Here is a 17,222-nt window from a genome sequence, read left to right as displayed (position 1 = left end):
ACAAAATTTTCAAATGTAACTACTAGATTGTGATACAATACACTATTGGGTGAAGTTTGGTTGACTTCTGCGCAGCGGTTTGGGAGTTAACATCAAAATTACATTTCTCGGCCATATCGCATAGATCTCACTGTGAAAAGGCTTAAATGGCTTTTTTGACCTAAGTTTGAGGATTGCGCTCAAATCAAATGTCCTAGAACCAAATTTTCAAATGTAACTACTAGATTGTGATACAATACACTATTGGGTGAAGTTTGGTTGACTTCTGCGCAGCGGTTTGGGAGTTAACATCAAAATTACATTTCTCGGCCATATCGCATAGATCTCACTGTGAAAAGGCTTAAATGGCTTTTTTGACCTAAGTTTAAAGATTGCGCTCAAACCAAATGTCCTAGAACGAAATTTTCAAATGTAACTACTAGAATGTGATACAATACACTATTGGGTGAAGTTTGGTTGACTTCTGCGCAGCGGTTTGGGAGTTAACATCAAAATTACATTTCTCGGCCATATCGCATAGATCTCACTGTGAAAAGGCTTAAATGGCTTTTTTGACCTAAGTTTGAGGATTGCGCTCAAATCAAATGTCCTAGAACCAAATTTCCACATGTAACTACTAGATTGTGATACAATACACTAATGGGTGAAGTTTGGTTGACTTCTGCGCAGAGGTTTGGGAGTTAACATCAAAATTACATTTCTCGGCCATATCGTATAGATCTCACTGTGAAAAGGCTTAAATGACTTTTTTAATTAAGTTTGATGATTGCGCTCAAACAAAATTTCCTAGAACAAAATTTTCAAATGTAACTACTAGATTGTGATACAATACACTATTGGGTGAAGTTTGGTTGACTTCTGCGCAGCGGTTTGGGAGTTAACATCAAAATTACATTTCTCGGCCATATCGCATAGATCTCACTGTGAAAAGGCTTAAATGGCTTTTTTGACCTAAGTTTAATGATTGCGCTATAACCAAATGTCCAATAACCAAATTTCCACATGTAACTACTAGATTGTGATACAATACACTAATGGGTGAAGTTTGGTTGACTTCTGCGCAGCGGTTTGGGAGTTAACATCAAAATTACATTTCTCGGCCATATCGCATAGATCTCACTGTGAAAAGGCTTAAATGACTTTTTTAATTAAGTTTGATGATTGCGTTCAAACAAAATGTCATAGAACAAAATTTTCAAATGTAACTACTAGATTGTGATACAATACACTATTGGGTGAAGTTTGGTTGACTTCTGCGCAGCGGTTTGGGAGTTAACATCAAAATTACATTTCTCGGCCATATCGCATAGATCTCACTGTGAAAAGGCTTAAATGGCTTTTTTGACCTAAGTTTGAGGATTGCGCTCAAATCAAATGTCCTAGAACCAAATTTCCACATGTACTTACTAGATTGTGATACAATACACTAATGGGTGAAGTTTGGTTGACTTCTGCGCAGCGGTTTGGGAGTTAACATCAAAATTACATTTCTCGGCCATATCGCATAGATCTCACTGTGAAAAGGCTTAAATGACTTTTTTAATTAAGTTTAATGATTGCGCTCAAACCAAATGTCCTAGAACGAAATTTTCAAATGTAACTACTAGAATGTGATACAATACACTATTGGGTGAAGTTTAGTTGACTTCTGCGCAGCGGTTTGGGAGTTAACATCAAAATTACATTTCTCGGCCATATCGCATAGATCTCACTGTGAAAAGGCTTAAATGGCTTTTTTGACCTAAGTTTAATGATTGCGCTCAAACCAAATGTCCTAGAACGAAATTTTCAAATGTAACTACTAGAATATGATACAATACACTATTGGGTGAAGTTTGGTTGACTTCTGCGCAGCGGTTTGGGAGTTAACATCAAAATTACATTTCTCGGCCATATCGCATAGATCTCACCGTGAAAAGGCTTAAATGACTTTTTTAATTAAGTTTGATGATTGCGTTCAAACAAAATGTCCTAGAACAAAATTTTCAAATGTAACTACTAGATTGTGATACAATACACTATTGGGTGAAGTTTGGTTGACTTCTGCGCAGCGGTTTGGGAGTTAACATCAAAATTACATTTCTCGGCCATATCGCATAGATCTCACTGTGAAAAGGCTTAAATGACTTTTTTAATTAAGTTTGATGATTGCGTTCAAACAAAATGTCCTAGAACAAAATTTTCAAATGTAACTACTAGATTGTGATACAATACACTATTGGGTGAAGTTTGGTTGACTTCTGCGAAGCGGTTTGGGAGTTAACATCAAAATTACATTTCTCGGCCATATCGCATAGATCTCACTGTGAAAAGGCTTAAATGGCTTTTTTGACCTAAGTTTAAAGATTGCGCTCAAACCAAATGTCCTAGAACGAAATTTTCAAATGTAACTACTAGAATGTGATACAATACACTATTGGGTGAAGTTTGGTTGACTTCTGCGCAGCGGTTTGGGAGTTAACATCAAAATTACATTTCTCGGCCATATCGCATAGATCTCAATGTGAAAAGGCTTAAATGGCTTTTTTGACCTAAGTTTAAAGATTGCGCTCAAACCAAATGTCCTAGAACGAAATTTTCAAATGTAACTACTAGAATGTGATACAATACACTATTGGGTGAAGTTTGGTTGACTTCTGCGCAGCGGTTTGGGAGTTAACATCAAAATTACATTTCTCGGCCATATCGCATAGATCTCACTTGAAAAGGCTTAAATGGCTTTTTTGACCTAAGTTTGAGGATTGCGCTCAAATCAAATGTCCAATAACCAAATTTCCACATGTAACTACTAGATTGTGATACAATACACTATTGGGTGAAGTTTGGTTTACTTCTGCGCAGCGGTTTGGGAGTTAACATCAAAATTACATTTCTCGGCCATATCGCATAGATCTCACTGTGAAAAGGCTTGATGGCTTTTTTGACCTAAGTTTGAGGATTGCGCTTAAATCAAATGTCCTAGAACCAAATTTCCACATGTAACTACTAGATTGTGATACAATACACGAATGGGTGAAGTTTGGTTGACTTCTGCGCAGCGGTTTGGGAGTTAACATCAAAATTACATTTCTCGGCCATATCGCATAGATCTCACTGTGAAAAGGCTTAAATGACTTTTTTAATTAAGTTTGATGATTGCGTTCAAACAAAATGTCATAGAACAAAATTTTTAAATGTAACTACTAGATTGTGATACAATACACTATTGGGTGAAGTTTGGTTAACTTCTGCGCAGCGGTTTGGGAGTTAACATCAAAATTACATTTCTCGGCCATATCGCATAGATCTCACTGTGAAAAGGCTTAAATGGCTTTTTTGACCTAAGTTTGAGGATTGCGCTCAAATCAAATGTCCTAGAACCAAATTTCCACATGTAATTACTAGATTGTGATACAATACACTAATGGGTGAAGTTTGGTTGACTTCTGCGCAGCGGTTTGGGAGTTATCAAAATTACATTTCTCGGCCATATCGCATAGATCTCACTGTGAAAAGGCTTAAATGACTTTTTAAATTAAGTTTAATGATTGCGCTCAAACCAAATGTCCTAGAACGAAATTTTCAAATGTAACTACTAGAATGTGATACAATACACTATTGGGTGAAGTTTAGTTGACTTCTGCGCAGCGGTTTGGGAGTTAACATCAAAATTACATTTCTCGGCCATATCGCATAGATCTCACTGTGAAAAGGCTTAAATGGCTTTTTTGACCTGTTTAATGATTGCGCTCAAACCAAATGTCCTAGAACGAAATTTTCAAATGTAACTACTAGAATGTGATACAATACACTATTGGGTGAAGTTTGGTTGACTTCTGCGCAGCGGTTTGGGAGTTAACATCAAAATTACATTTCTCGGCCATATCGCATAGATCTCACTGTGAAAAGGCTTTAATGGCTTTTTTGACCTAAGTTTGAGGATTGCGCTCAAATCAAATGTCCTAGAACCAAATTTTCACATGTAACTACTAGATTGTGATACAATACACTAATGGGTGAAGTTTGGTTGACTTCTGCGCAGCGGTTTGGGAGTTAACATCAAAATTACATTTCTCGGCCATATCGCATAGATCTCACTGTGAAAAGGCTTAAATGACATTTTTAATTAAGTTTGATGATTGCGCTCAAACAAAATTTCCTAGAACAAAATTTTCAAATGTAACTACTAGATTGTGATACAATACACTATTGGGTGAAGTTTGGTTGACTTCTGCGCAGCGGTTTGGGAGTTAACATCAAAATTACATTTCTCGGCCATATCGCATAGATCTCACTGTGAAAAGGCTTAAATGGCTTTTTTGACTTAAGTTTAATGATTGCGCTCAAACCAAATGTCCTAGAATGAAATTTTCAAATGTAACTACTAGAATGTGATACAATACACTATTGGGTGAAGTTTGGTTGACTTCTGCGCAGCGGTTTGGGAGTTAACATCAAAATTACGTTTCTCGGCCATATCGCATAGATCTCACTGTGAAAAGGCTTAAATGACTTTTTTAATTAAGTTTGATGATTGCGTTCAAACAAAATGTCCTAGAACAAAATTTTCAAATGTAACTACTAGATTGTGATACAATACACTATTGGGTGAAGTTTGGTTGACTTCTGCGCAGCGGTTTGGGAGTTAACATCAAAATTACATTTCTCGGCCATATCGCATAGATCTCACTGTGAAAAGGCTTAAATGGCTTTTTTGACCTAAGTTTGAGGATTGCGCTCAAATCAAATGTCCAAGAACCAAATTTCCAAATGTAACTACTAGATTGTGATACAATACACTATTGGGTGAAGTTTGGTTGACTTCTGCGCAGCGGTTTGGGAGTTAACATCAAAATTACATTTCTCGGCCATATCGCATAGATCTCACTGTGAAAAGGCTTAAATGGCTTTTTTGACCTAAGTTTGAGGATTGCGCTCAAATCAAATGTCCTAGAACCAAATTTCCACATGTAACTACTAGATTGTGATACAATACACTAATGGGTGAAGTTTGGTTGACTTCTGCGCAGAGGTTTGGGAGTTAACATCAAAATTACATTTCTCGGCCATATCGCATAGATCTCACTGTGAAAAGGCTTAAATGACTTTTTTAATTAAGTTTGATGATTGCGCTCAAACAAAATTTCCTAGAACAAAATTTTCAAATGTAACTACTAGATTGTGATACAATACACTATTGGGTGAAGTTTGGTTGACTTCTGCGCAGCGGTTTGGGAGTTAACATCAAAATTACATTTCTCGGCCATATCGCATAGATCTCACTGTGAAAAGGCTTAAATGGCTTTTTTGACCTAAGTTTAATGATTGCGCTCAAACCAAATGTCCAATAACCAAATTTCCACATGTAACTACTAGATTGTGATACAATACACTAATGGGTGAAGTTTGGTTGACTTCTGCGCAGCGGTTTGGGAGTTAACATCAAAATTACATTTCTCGGCCATATCGCATAGATCTCACTGTGAAAAGGCTTAAATGGCTTTTTTGACCTAAGTTTGAGGATTGCGCTCAAATCAAATGTCCTAGAACCAAATTTTCACATGTAACTACTAGATTGTGATACAATACACTAATGGGTGAAGTTTGGTTGACTTCTGCGCAGCGGTTTGGGAGTTAACATCAAAATTACATTTCTCGGCCATATCGCATAGATCTCACTGTGAAAAGGCTTAAATGACTTTTTTAATTAAGTTTGATGATTGCGCTCAAACAAAATTTCCTAGAACAAAATTTTCAAATGTAACTACTAGACTGTGATACAATACACAATTGGGTGAAGTTTGGTTGACATCTGCGCAGCGGTTTGGGAGTTAACATCAAAATTACATTTCTCGGCCATATCGCATAGATCTCACTGTGAAAAGGCTTAAATGGCTTTTTTGACCTAAGTTTAATGATTGCGCTCAAACCAAATGTCCTAGAACGAAGTTTTCAAATGTAACTACTAGAATGTGATACAATACACTATTGGGTGAAGTTTGGTTGACTTCTGCGCAGCGGTTTGGGAGTTAACATCAAAATTACATTTCTCGGCCATATCGCATAGATCTCACTGTGAAAAGGCTTAAATGACTTTTTTAATTAAGTTTGATGATTGCGTTCAAACAAAATGTCCTAGAACAAAATTTTCAAATGTAACTACTAGATTGTGATACAATACACTATTGGGTGAAGTTTGGTTGACTTCTGCGCAGCGGTTTGGGAGTTAACATCAAAATTACATTTCTCGGCCATATCGCATAGATCTCACTGTGAAAAGGCTTAAATGGCTTTTTTGACCTAAGTTTGAGGATTGCGCTCAAATCAAATGTCCAAGAACCAAATTTCCAAATGTAACTACTAGATTGTGATACAATACACTATTGGGTGAAGTTTGGTTGACTTCTGCGCAGCGGTTTGGGAGTTAACATCAAAATTACATTTCTCGGCCATATCGCATAGATCTCACTGTGAAAAGGCTTAAATGGCTTTTTTGACCTAAGTTTGAGGATTGCGCTCAAATCAAATGTCCTAGAACCAAATTTCCACATGTAACTACTAGATTGTGATACAATACACTAATGGGTGAAGTTTGGTTGACTTCTGCGCAGAGGTTTGGGAGTTAACATCAAAATTACATTTCTCGGCCATATCGCATAGATCTCACTGTGAAAAGGCTTAAATGACTTTTTTAATTAAGTTTGATGATTGCGCTCAAACAAAATTTCCTAGAACAAAATTTTCAAATGTAACTACTAGATTGTGATACAATACACTATTGGGTGAAGTTTGGTTGACTTCTGCGCAGCGGTTTGGGAGTTAACATCAAAATTACATTTCTCGGCCATATCGCATAGATCTCACTGTGAAAAGGCTTAAATGGCTTTTTTGACCTAAGTTTAATGATTGCGCTCAAACCAAATGTCCAATAACCAAATTTCCACATGTAACTACTAGATTGTGATACAATACACTAATGGGTGAAGTTTGGTTGACTTCTGCGCAGCGGTTTGGGAGTTAACATCAAAATTACATTTCTCGGCCATATCGCATAGATCTCACTGTGAAAAGGCTTAAATGGCTTTTTTGACCTAAGTTTGAGGATTGCGCTCAAATCAAATGTCCTAGAACCAAATTTCCACATGTAATTACTAGATTGTGATACAATACACTAATGGGTGAAGTTTGGTTGACTTCTGCGCAGCGGTTTGGGAGTTAACATCAAAATTACATTTCTCGGCCATATCGCATAGATCTCACTGTGAAAAGGCTTAAATGACTTTTTTATTTAAGTTTAATGATTGCGCTCAAACCAAATGTCCTAGAACGAAATTTTCAAATGTAACTACTAGAATGTGATACAATACACTATTGGGTGAAGTTTAGTTGACTTCTGCGCAGCGGTTTGGGAGTTAACATCAAAATTACATTTCTCGGCCATATCGCATAGATCTCACTGTGAAAAGGCTTAAATGGCTTTTTTGACCTAAGTTTAATGATTGCGCTCAAACCAAATGTCCAATAACCAAATTTCCACATGTAACTACTAGATTGTGATACAATACACTAATGGGTGAAGTTTGGTTGACTTCTGCGCAGCGGTTTGGGAGTTAACATCAAAATTACATTTCTCGGCCATATCGCATAGATCTCACTGTGAAAAGGCTTAAATGGCTTTTTTGACCTAAGTTTGAGGATTGCGCTCAAATCAAATGTCCTAGAACCAAATTTCCACATGTAATTACTAGATTGTGATACAATACACTAATGGGTGAAGTTTGGTTGACTTCTGCGCAGCGGTTTGGGAGTTAACATCAAAATTACATTTCTCGGCCATATCGCATAGATCTCACTGTGAAAAGGCTTAAATGACTTTTTTATTTAAGTTTAATGATTGCGCTCAAACCAAATGTCCTAGAACGAAATTTTCAAATGTAACTACTAGAATGTGATACAATACACTATTGGGTGAAGTTTAGTTGACTTCTGCGCAGCGGTTTGGGAGTTAACATCAAAATTACATTTCTCGGCCATATCGCATAGATCTCACTGTGAAAAGGCTTAAATGACTTTTTTAATTAAGTTTGATGATTGCGTTCAAACAAAATGTCATAGAACAAAATTTTTAAATGTAACTACTAGATTGTGATACAATACACTATTGGGTGAAGTTTGGTTGACTTCTGCGCAGCGGTTTGGGAGTTAACATCAAAATTACATTTCTCGGCCATATCGCATAGATCTCACTGTGAAAAGGCTTAAATGGCTTTTTTGACCTAAGTTTGAGGATTGCGCTCAAATCAAATGTCCTAGAACCAAATTTCCACATGTAATTACTAGATTGTGATACAATACACTAATGGGTGAAGTTTGGTTGACTTCTGCGCAGCGGTTTGGGAGTTAACATCAAAATTACATTTCTCGGCCTATCGCATAGATCTCACTGTGAAAAGGCTTAAATGACTTTTTTATTTAAGTTTAATGATTGCGCTCAAACCAAATGTCCTAGAACGAAATTTTCAAATGTAACTACTAGAATGTGATACAATACACTATTGGGTGAAGTTTAGTTGACTTCTGCGCAGCGGTTTGGGAGTTAACATCAAAATTACATTTCTCGGCCATATCGCATAGATCTCACTGTGAAAAGGCTTAAATGACTTTTTTAATTAAGTTTGATGATTGCGTTCAAACAAAATGTCATAGAACAAAATTTTTAAATGTAACTACTAGATTGTGATACAATACACTATTGGGTGAAGTTTGGTTGACTTCTGCGCAGCGGTTTGGGAGTTAACATCAAAATTACATTTCTCGGCCATATCGCATAGATCTCACTGTGAAAAGGCTTAAATGGCTTTTTTGACCTAAGTTTGAGGATTGCGCTCAAATCAAATGTCCTAGAACCAAATTTCCACATGTAATTACTAGATTGTGATACAATACACTAATGGGTGAAGTTTGGTTGACTTCTGCGCAGCGGTTTGGGAGTTAACATCAAAATTACATTTCTCGGCCATATCGCATAGATCTCACTGTGAAAAGGCTTAAATGACTTTTTTAATTAAGTTTAATGATTGCGCTCAAACCAAATGTCCTAGAACGAAATTTTCAAATGTAACTACTAGAATGTGATACAATACACTATTGGGTGAAGTTTAGTTGACTTCTGCGCAGCGGTTTGGGAGTTAACATCAAAATTACATTTCTCGGCCATATCGCATAGATCTCACTGTGAAAAGGCTTAAATGACTTTTTTAATTAAGTTTGATGATTGCGTTCAAACAAAATGTCATAGAACAAAATTTTTAAATGTAACTACTAGATTGTGATACAATACACTATTGGGTGAAGTTTGGTTGACTTCTGCGCAGCGGTTTGGGAGTTAACATCAAAATTACATTTCTCGGCCATATCGCATAGATCTCACTGTGAAAAGGCTTAAATGGCTTTTTTGACCTAAGTTTGAGGATTGCGCTCAAATCAAATGTCCTAGAACCAAATTTCCACATGTAATTACTAGATTGTGATACAATACACTAATGGGTGAAGTTTGGTTGACTTCTGCGCAGCGGTTTGGGAGTTAACATCAAAATTACATTTCTCGGCCATATCGCATAGATCTCACTGTGAAAAGGCTTAAATGACTTTTTTAATTAAGTTTAATGATTGCGCTCAAACCAAATGTCCTAGAACGAAATTTTCAAATGTAACTACTAGAATGTGATACAATACACTATTGGGTGAAGTTTAGTTGACTTCTGCGCAGCGGTTTGGGAGTTAACATCAAAATTACATTTCTCGGCCATATCGCATAGATCTCACTGTGAAAAGGCTTAAATGGCTTTTTTGACCTAAGTTTAATGATTGCGCTCAAACCAAATGTCCTAGAACGAAGTTTTCAAATGTAACTACTAGAATGTGATACAATACACTATTGGGTGAAGTTTGGTTGACTTCTGCGCAGCGGTTTGGGAGTTAACATCAAAATTACATTTCTCGGCCATATCGCATAGATCTCACTGTGAAAAGGCTTAAATGACTTTTTTAATTAAGTTTGATGATTGCGTTCAAACAAAATGTCCTAGAACAAAATTTTCAAATGTAACTACTAGATTGTGATACAATACACTATTGGGTGAAGTTTGGTTGACTTCTGCGCAGCGGTTTGGGAGTTAACATCAAAATTACATTTCTCGGCCATATCGCATAGATCTCACTGTGAAAAGGCTTAAATGGCTTTTTTGACCTAAGTTTGAGGATTGCGCTCAAATCAAATGTCCAAGAACCAAATTTCCAAATGTAACTACTAGATTGTGATACAATACACTATTGGGTGAAGTTTGGTTGACTTCTGCGCAGCGGTTTGGGAGTTAACATCAAAATTACATTTCTCGGCCATATCGCATAGATCTCACTGTGAAAAGGCTTAAATGGCTTTTTTGACCTAAGTTTGAGGATTGCGCTCAAATCAAATGTCCTAGAACCAAATTTCCACATGTAACTACTAGATTGTGATACAATACACTAATGGGTGAAGTTTGGTTGACTTCTGCGCAGAGGTTTGGGAGTTAACATCAAAATTACATTTCTCGGCCATATCGCATAGATCTCACTGTGAAAAGGCTTAAATGACTTTTTTAATTAAGTTTGATGATTGCGCTCAAACAAAATTTCCTAGAACAAAATTTTCAAATGTAACTACTAGATTGTGATACAATACACTATTGGGTGAAGTTTGGTTGACTTCTGCGCAGCGGTTTGGGAGTTAACATCAAAATTACATTTCTCGGCCATATCGCATAGATCTCACTGTGAAAAGGCTTAAATGGCTTTTTTGACCTAAGTTTAATGATTGCGCTCAAACCAAATGTCCAATAACCAAATTTCCACATGTAACTACTAGATTGTGATACAATACACTAATGGGTGAAGTTTGGTTGACTTCTGCGCAGCGGTTTGGGAGTTAACATCAAAATTACATTTCTCGGCCATATCGCATAGATCTCACTGTGAAAAGGCTTAAATGGCTTTTTTGACCTAAGTTTGAGGATTGCGCTCAAATCAAATGTCCTAGAACCAAATTTCCACATGTAATTACTAGATTGTGATACAATACACTAATGGGTGAAGTTTGGTTGACTTCTGCGCAGCAGTTTGGGAGTTAACATCAAAATTACATTTCTCGGCCATATCGCATAGATCTCACTGTGAAAAGGCTTAAATGACTTTTTTATTTAAGTTTAATGATTGCGCTCAAACCAAATGTCCTAGAACGAAATTTTCAAATGTAACTACTAGAATGTGATACAATACACTATTGGGTGAAGTTTAGTTGACTTCTGCGCAGCGGTTTGGGAGTTAACATCAAAATTACATTTCTCGGCCATATCGCATAGATCTCACTGTGAAAAGGCTTAAATGACTTTTTTAATTAAGTTTGATGATTGCGTTCAAACAAAATGTCATAGAACAAAATTTTTAAATGTAACTACTAGATTGTGATACAATACACTATTGGGTGAAGTTTGGTTGACTTCTGCGCAGCGGTTTGGGAGTTAACATCAAAATTACATTTCTCGGCCATATCGCATAGATCTCACTGTGAAAAGGCTTAAATGGCTTTTTTGACCTAAGTTTGAGGATTGCGCTCAAATCAAATGTCCTAGAACCAAATTTCCACATGTAATTACTAGATTGTGATACAATACACTAATGGGTGAAGTTTGGTTGACTTCTGCGCAGCGGTTTGGGAGTTAACATCAAAATTACATTTCTCGGCCTATCGCATAGATCTCACTGTGAAAAGGCTTAAATGACTTTTTTATTTAAGTTTAATGATTGCGCTCAAACCAAATGTCCTAGAACGAAATTTTCAAATGTAACTACTAGAATTTGATACAATACACTATTGGGTGAAGTTTAGTTGACTTCTGCGCAGCGGTTTGGGAGTTAACATCAAAATTACATTTCTCGGCCATATCGCATAGATCTCACTGTGAAAAGGCTTAAATGACTTTTTTAATTAAGTTTGATGATTGCGTTCAAACAAAATGTCATAGAACAAAATTTTTAAATGTAACTACTAGATTGTGATACAATACACTATTGGGTGAAGTTTGGTTGACTTCTGCGCAGCGGTTTGGGAGTTAACATCAAAATTACATTTCTCGGCCATATCGCATAGATCTCACTGTGAAAAGGCTTAAATGGCTTTTTTGACCTAAGTTTGAGGATTGCGCTCAAATCAAATGTCCTAGAACCAAATTTCCACATGTAATTACTAGATTGTGATACAATACACTAATGGGTGAAGTTTGGTTGACTTCTGCGCAGCGGTTTGGGAGTTAACATCAAAATTACATTTCTCGGCCATATCGCATAGATCTCACTGTGAAAAGGCTTAAATGACTTTTTTAATTAAGTTTAATGATTGCGCTCAAACCAAATGTCCTAGAACGAAATTTTCAAATGTAACTACTAGAATGTGATACAATACACTATTGGGTGAAGTTTAGTTGACTTCTGCGCAGCGGTTTGGGAGTTAACATCAAAATTACATTTCTCGGCCATATCGCATAGATCTCACTGTGAAAAGGCTTAAATGGCTTTTTTGACCTAAGTTTAATGATTGCGCTCAAACCAAATGTCCTAGAACGAAATTTTCAAATGTAACTACTAGAATGTGATACAATACACTATTGGGTGAAGTTTGGTTGACTTCTGCGCAGCGGTTTGGGAGTTAACATCAAAATTACATTTCTCGGCCATATCGCATAGATCTCACTGTGAAAAGGCTTTAATGGCTTTTTTGACCTAAGTTTGAGGATTGCGCTCAAATCAAATGTCCTAGAACCAAATTTTCACATGTAACTACTAGATTGTGATACAATACACTAATGGGTGAAGTTTGGTTGACTTCTGCGCAGCGGTTTGGGAGTTAACATCAAAATTACATTTCTCGGCCATATCGCATAGATCTCACTGTGAAAAGGCTTAAATGACATTTTTAATTAAGTTTGATGATTGCGCTCAAACAAAATTTCCTAGAACAAAATTTTCAAATGTAACTACTAGATTGTGATACAATACACTATTGGGTGAAGTTTGGTTGACTTCTGCGCAGCGGTTTGGGAGTTAACATCAAAATTACATTTCTCGGCCATATCGCATAGATCTCACTGTGAAAAGGCTTAAATGGCTTTTTTGACTTAAGTTTAATGATTGCGCTCAAACCAAATGTCCTAGAACGAAATTTTCAAATGTAACTACTAGAATGTGATACAATACACTATTGGGTGAAGTTTGGTTGACTTCTGCGCAGCGGTTTGGGAGTTAACATCAAAATTACGTTTCTCGGCCATATCGCATAGATCTCACTGTGAAAAGGCTTAAATGACTTTTTTAATTAAGTTTGATGATTGCGTTCAAACAAAATGTCCTAGAACAAAATTTTCAAATGTAACTACTAGATTGTGATACAATACACTATTGGGTGAAGTTTGGTTGACTTCTGCGCAGCGGTTTGGGAGTTAACATCAAAATTACATTTCTCGGCCATATCGCATAGATCTCACTGTGAAAAGGCTTAAATGGCTTTTTTGACCTAAGTTTGAGGATTGCGCTCAAATCAAATGTCCAAGAACCAAATTTCCAAATGTAACTACTAGATTGTGATACAATACACTATTGGGTGAAGTTTGGTTGACTTCTGCGCAGCGGTTTGGGAGTTAACATCAAAATTACATTTCTCGGCCATATCGCATAGATCTCACTGTGAAAAGGCTTAAATGGCTTTTTTGACCTAAGTTTGAGGATTGCGCTCAAATCAAATGTCCTAGAACCAAATTTCCACATGTAACTACTAGATTGTGATACAATACACTAATGGGTGAAGTTTGGTTGACTTCTGCGCAGAGGTTTGGGAGTTAACATCAAAATTACATTTCTCGGCCATATCGCATAGATCTCACTGTGAAAAGGCTTAAATGACTTTTTTAATTAAGTTTGATGATTGCGCACAAACAAAATTTCCTAGAACAAAATTTTCAAATGTAACTACTAGATTGTGATACAATACACTATTGGGTGAAGTTTGGTTGACTTCTGCGCAGCGGTTTGGGAGTTAACATCAAAATTACATTTCTCGGCCATATCGCATAGATCTCACTGTGAAAAGGCTTAAATGGCTTTTTTGACCTAAGTTTAATGATTGCGCTCAAACCAAATGTCCAATAACCAAATTTCCACATGTAACTACTAGATTGTGATACAATACACTAATGGGTGAAGTTTGGTTGACTTCTGCGCAGCGGTTTGGGAGTTAACATCAAAATTACATTTCTCGGCCATATCGCATAGATCTCACTGTGAAAAGGCTTAAATGGCTTTTTTGACCTAAGTTTGAGGATTGCGCTCAAATCAAATGTCCTAGAACCAAATTTCCACATGTAATTACTAGATTGTGATACAATACACTAATGGGTGAAGTTTGGTTGACTTCTGCGCAGCGGTTTGGGAGTTAACATCAAAATTACATTTCTCGGCCATATCGCATAGATCTCACTGTGAAAAGGCTTAAATGACTTTTTTATTTAAGTTTAATGATTGCGCTCAAACCAAATGTCCTAGAACGAAATTTTCAAATGTAACTACTAGAATGTGATACAATACACTATTGGGTGAAGTTTAGTTGACTTCTGCGCAGCGGTTTGGGAGTTAACATCAAAATTACATTTCTCGGCCATATCGCATAGATCTCACTGTGAAAAGGCTTAAATGACTTTTTTAATTAAGTTTGATGATTGCGTTCAAACAAAATGTCATAGAACAAAATTTTTAAATGTAACTACTAGATTGTGATACAATACACTATTGGGTGAAGTTTGGTTGACTTCTGCGCAGCGGTTTGGGAGTTAACATCAAAATTACATTTCTCGGCCATATCGCATAGATCTCACTGTGAAAAGGCTTAAATGGCTTTTTTGACCTAAGTTTGAGGATTGCGCTCAAATCAAATGTCCTAGAACCAAATTTCCACATGTAATTACTAGATTGTGATACAATACACTAATGGGTGAAGTTTGGTTGACTTCTGCGCAGCGGTTTGGGAGTTAACATCAAAATTACATTTCTCGGCCTATCGCATAGATCTCACTGTGAAAAGGCTTAAATGACTTTTTTATTTAAGTTTAATGATTGCGCTCAAACCAAATGTCCTAGAACGAAATTTTCAAATGTAACTACTAGAATGTGATACAATACACTATTGGGTGAAGTTTAGTTGACTTCTGCGCAGCGGTTTGGGAGTTAACATCAAAATTACATTTCTCGGCCATATCGCATAGATCTCACTGTGAAAAGGCTTAAATGACTTTTTTAATTAAGTTTGATGATTGCGTTCAAACAAAATGTCATAGAACAAAATTTTTAAATGTAACTACTAGATTGTGATACAATACACTATTGGGTGAAGTTTGGTTGACTTCTGCGCAGCGGTTTGGGAGTTAACATCAAAATTACATTTCTCGGCCATATCGCATAGATCTCACTGTGAAAAGGCTTAAATGGCTTTTTTGACCTAAGTTTGAGGATTGCGCTCAAATCAAATGTCCTAGAACCAAATTTCCACATGTAATTACTAGATTGTGATACAATACACTAATGGGTGAAGTTTGGTTGACTTCTGCGCAGCGGTTTGGGAGTTAACATCAAAATTACATTTCTCGGCCATATCGCATAGATCTCACTGTGAAAAGGCTTAAATGACTTTTTTAATTAAGTTTAATGATTGCGCTCAAACCAAATGTCCTAGAACGAAATTTTCAAATGTAACTACTAGAATGTGATACAATACACTATTGGGTGAAGTTTAGTTGACTTCTGCGCAGCGGTTTGGGAGTTAACATCAAAATTACATTTCTCGGCCATATCGCATAGATCTCACTGTGAAAAGGCTTAAATGACTTTTTTAATTAAGTTTGATGATTGCGTTCAAACAAAATGTCATAGAACAAAATTTTTAAATGTAACTACTAGATTGTGATACAATACACTATTGGGTGAAGTTTGGTTGACTTCTGCGCAGCGGTTTGGGAGTTAACATCAAAATTACATTTCTCGGCCATATCGCATAGATCTCACTGTGAAAAGGCTTAAATGGCTTTTTTGACCTAAGTTTGAGGATTGCGCTCAAATCAAATGTCCTAGAACCAAATTTCCACATGTAATTACTAGATTGTGATACAATACACTAATGGGTGAAGTTTGGTTGACTTCTGCGCAGCGGTTTGGGAGTTAACATCAAAATTACATTTCTCGGCCATATCGCATAGATCTCACTGTGAAAAGGCTTAAATGACTTTTTTAATTAAGTTTAATGATTGCGCTCAAACCAAATGTCCTAGAACGAAATTTTCAAATGTAACTACTAGAATGTGATACAATACACTATTGGGTGAAGTTTAGTTGACTTCTGCGCAGCGGTTTGGGAGTTAACATCAAAATTACATTTCTCGGCCATATCGCATAGATCTCACTGTGAAAAGGCTTAAATGGCTTTTTTGACCTAAGTTTAATGATTGCGCTCAAACCAAATGTCCTAGAACGAAGTTTTCAAATGTAACTACTAGAATGTGATACAATACACTATTGGGTGAAGTTTGGTTGACTTCTGCGCAGCGGTTTGGGAGTTAACATCAAAATTACATTTCTCGGCCATATCGCATAGATCTCACTGTGAAAAGGCTTAAATGACTTTTTTAATTAAGTTTGATGATTGCGTTCAAACAAAATGTCCTAGAACAAAATTTTCAAATGTAACTACTAGATTGTGATACAATACACTATTGGGTGAAGTTTGGTTGACTTCTGCGCAGCGGTTTGGGAGTTAACATCAAAATTACATTTCTCGGCCATATCGCATAGATCTCACTGTGAAAAGGCTTAAATGGCTTTTTTGACCTAAGTTTGAGGATTGCGCTCAAATCAAATGTCCTAGAACCAAATTTCCACATGTAACTACTAGATTGTGATACAATACACTAATGGGTGAAGTTTGGTTGACTTCTGCGCAGAGGTTTGGGAGTTAACATCAAAATTACATTTCTCGGCCATATCGCATAGATCTCACTGTGAAAAGGCTTAAATGACTTTTTTAATTAAGTTTGATGATTGCGCTCAAACAAAATTTCCTAGAACAAAATTTTCAAATGTAACTACTAGATTGTGATACAATACACTAT

The sequence above is a fragment of the Corythoichthys intestinalis genome, chromosome 15, assembly GCF_030265065.1.
Source record: "Corythoichthys intestinalis isolate RoL2023-P3 chromosome 15, ASM3026506v1, whole genome shotgun sequence".
Lineage (NCBI taxonomy): Eukaryota > Metazoa > Chordata > Actinopteri > Syngnathiformes > Syngnathidae > Corythoichthys > Corythoichthys intestinalis.
The sequence above is the reverse complement of the archived record's forward strand: the minus strand, read 5'-3'. Positions refer to the sequence as shown.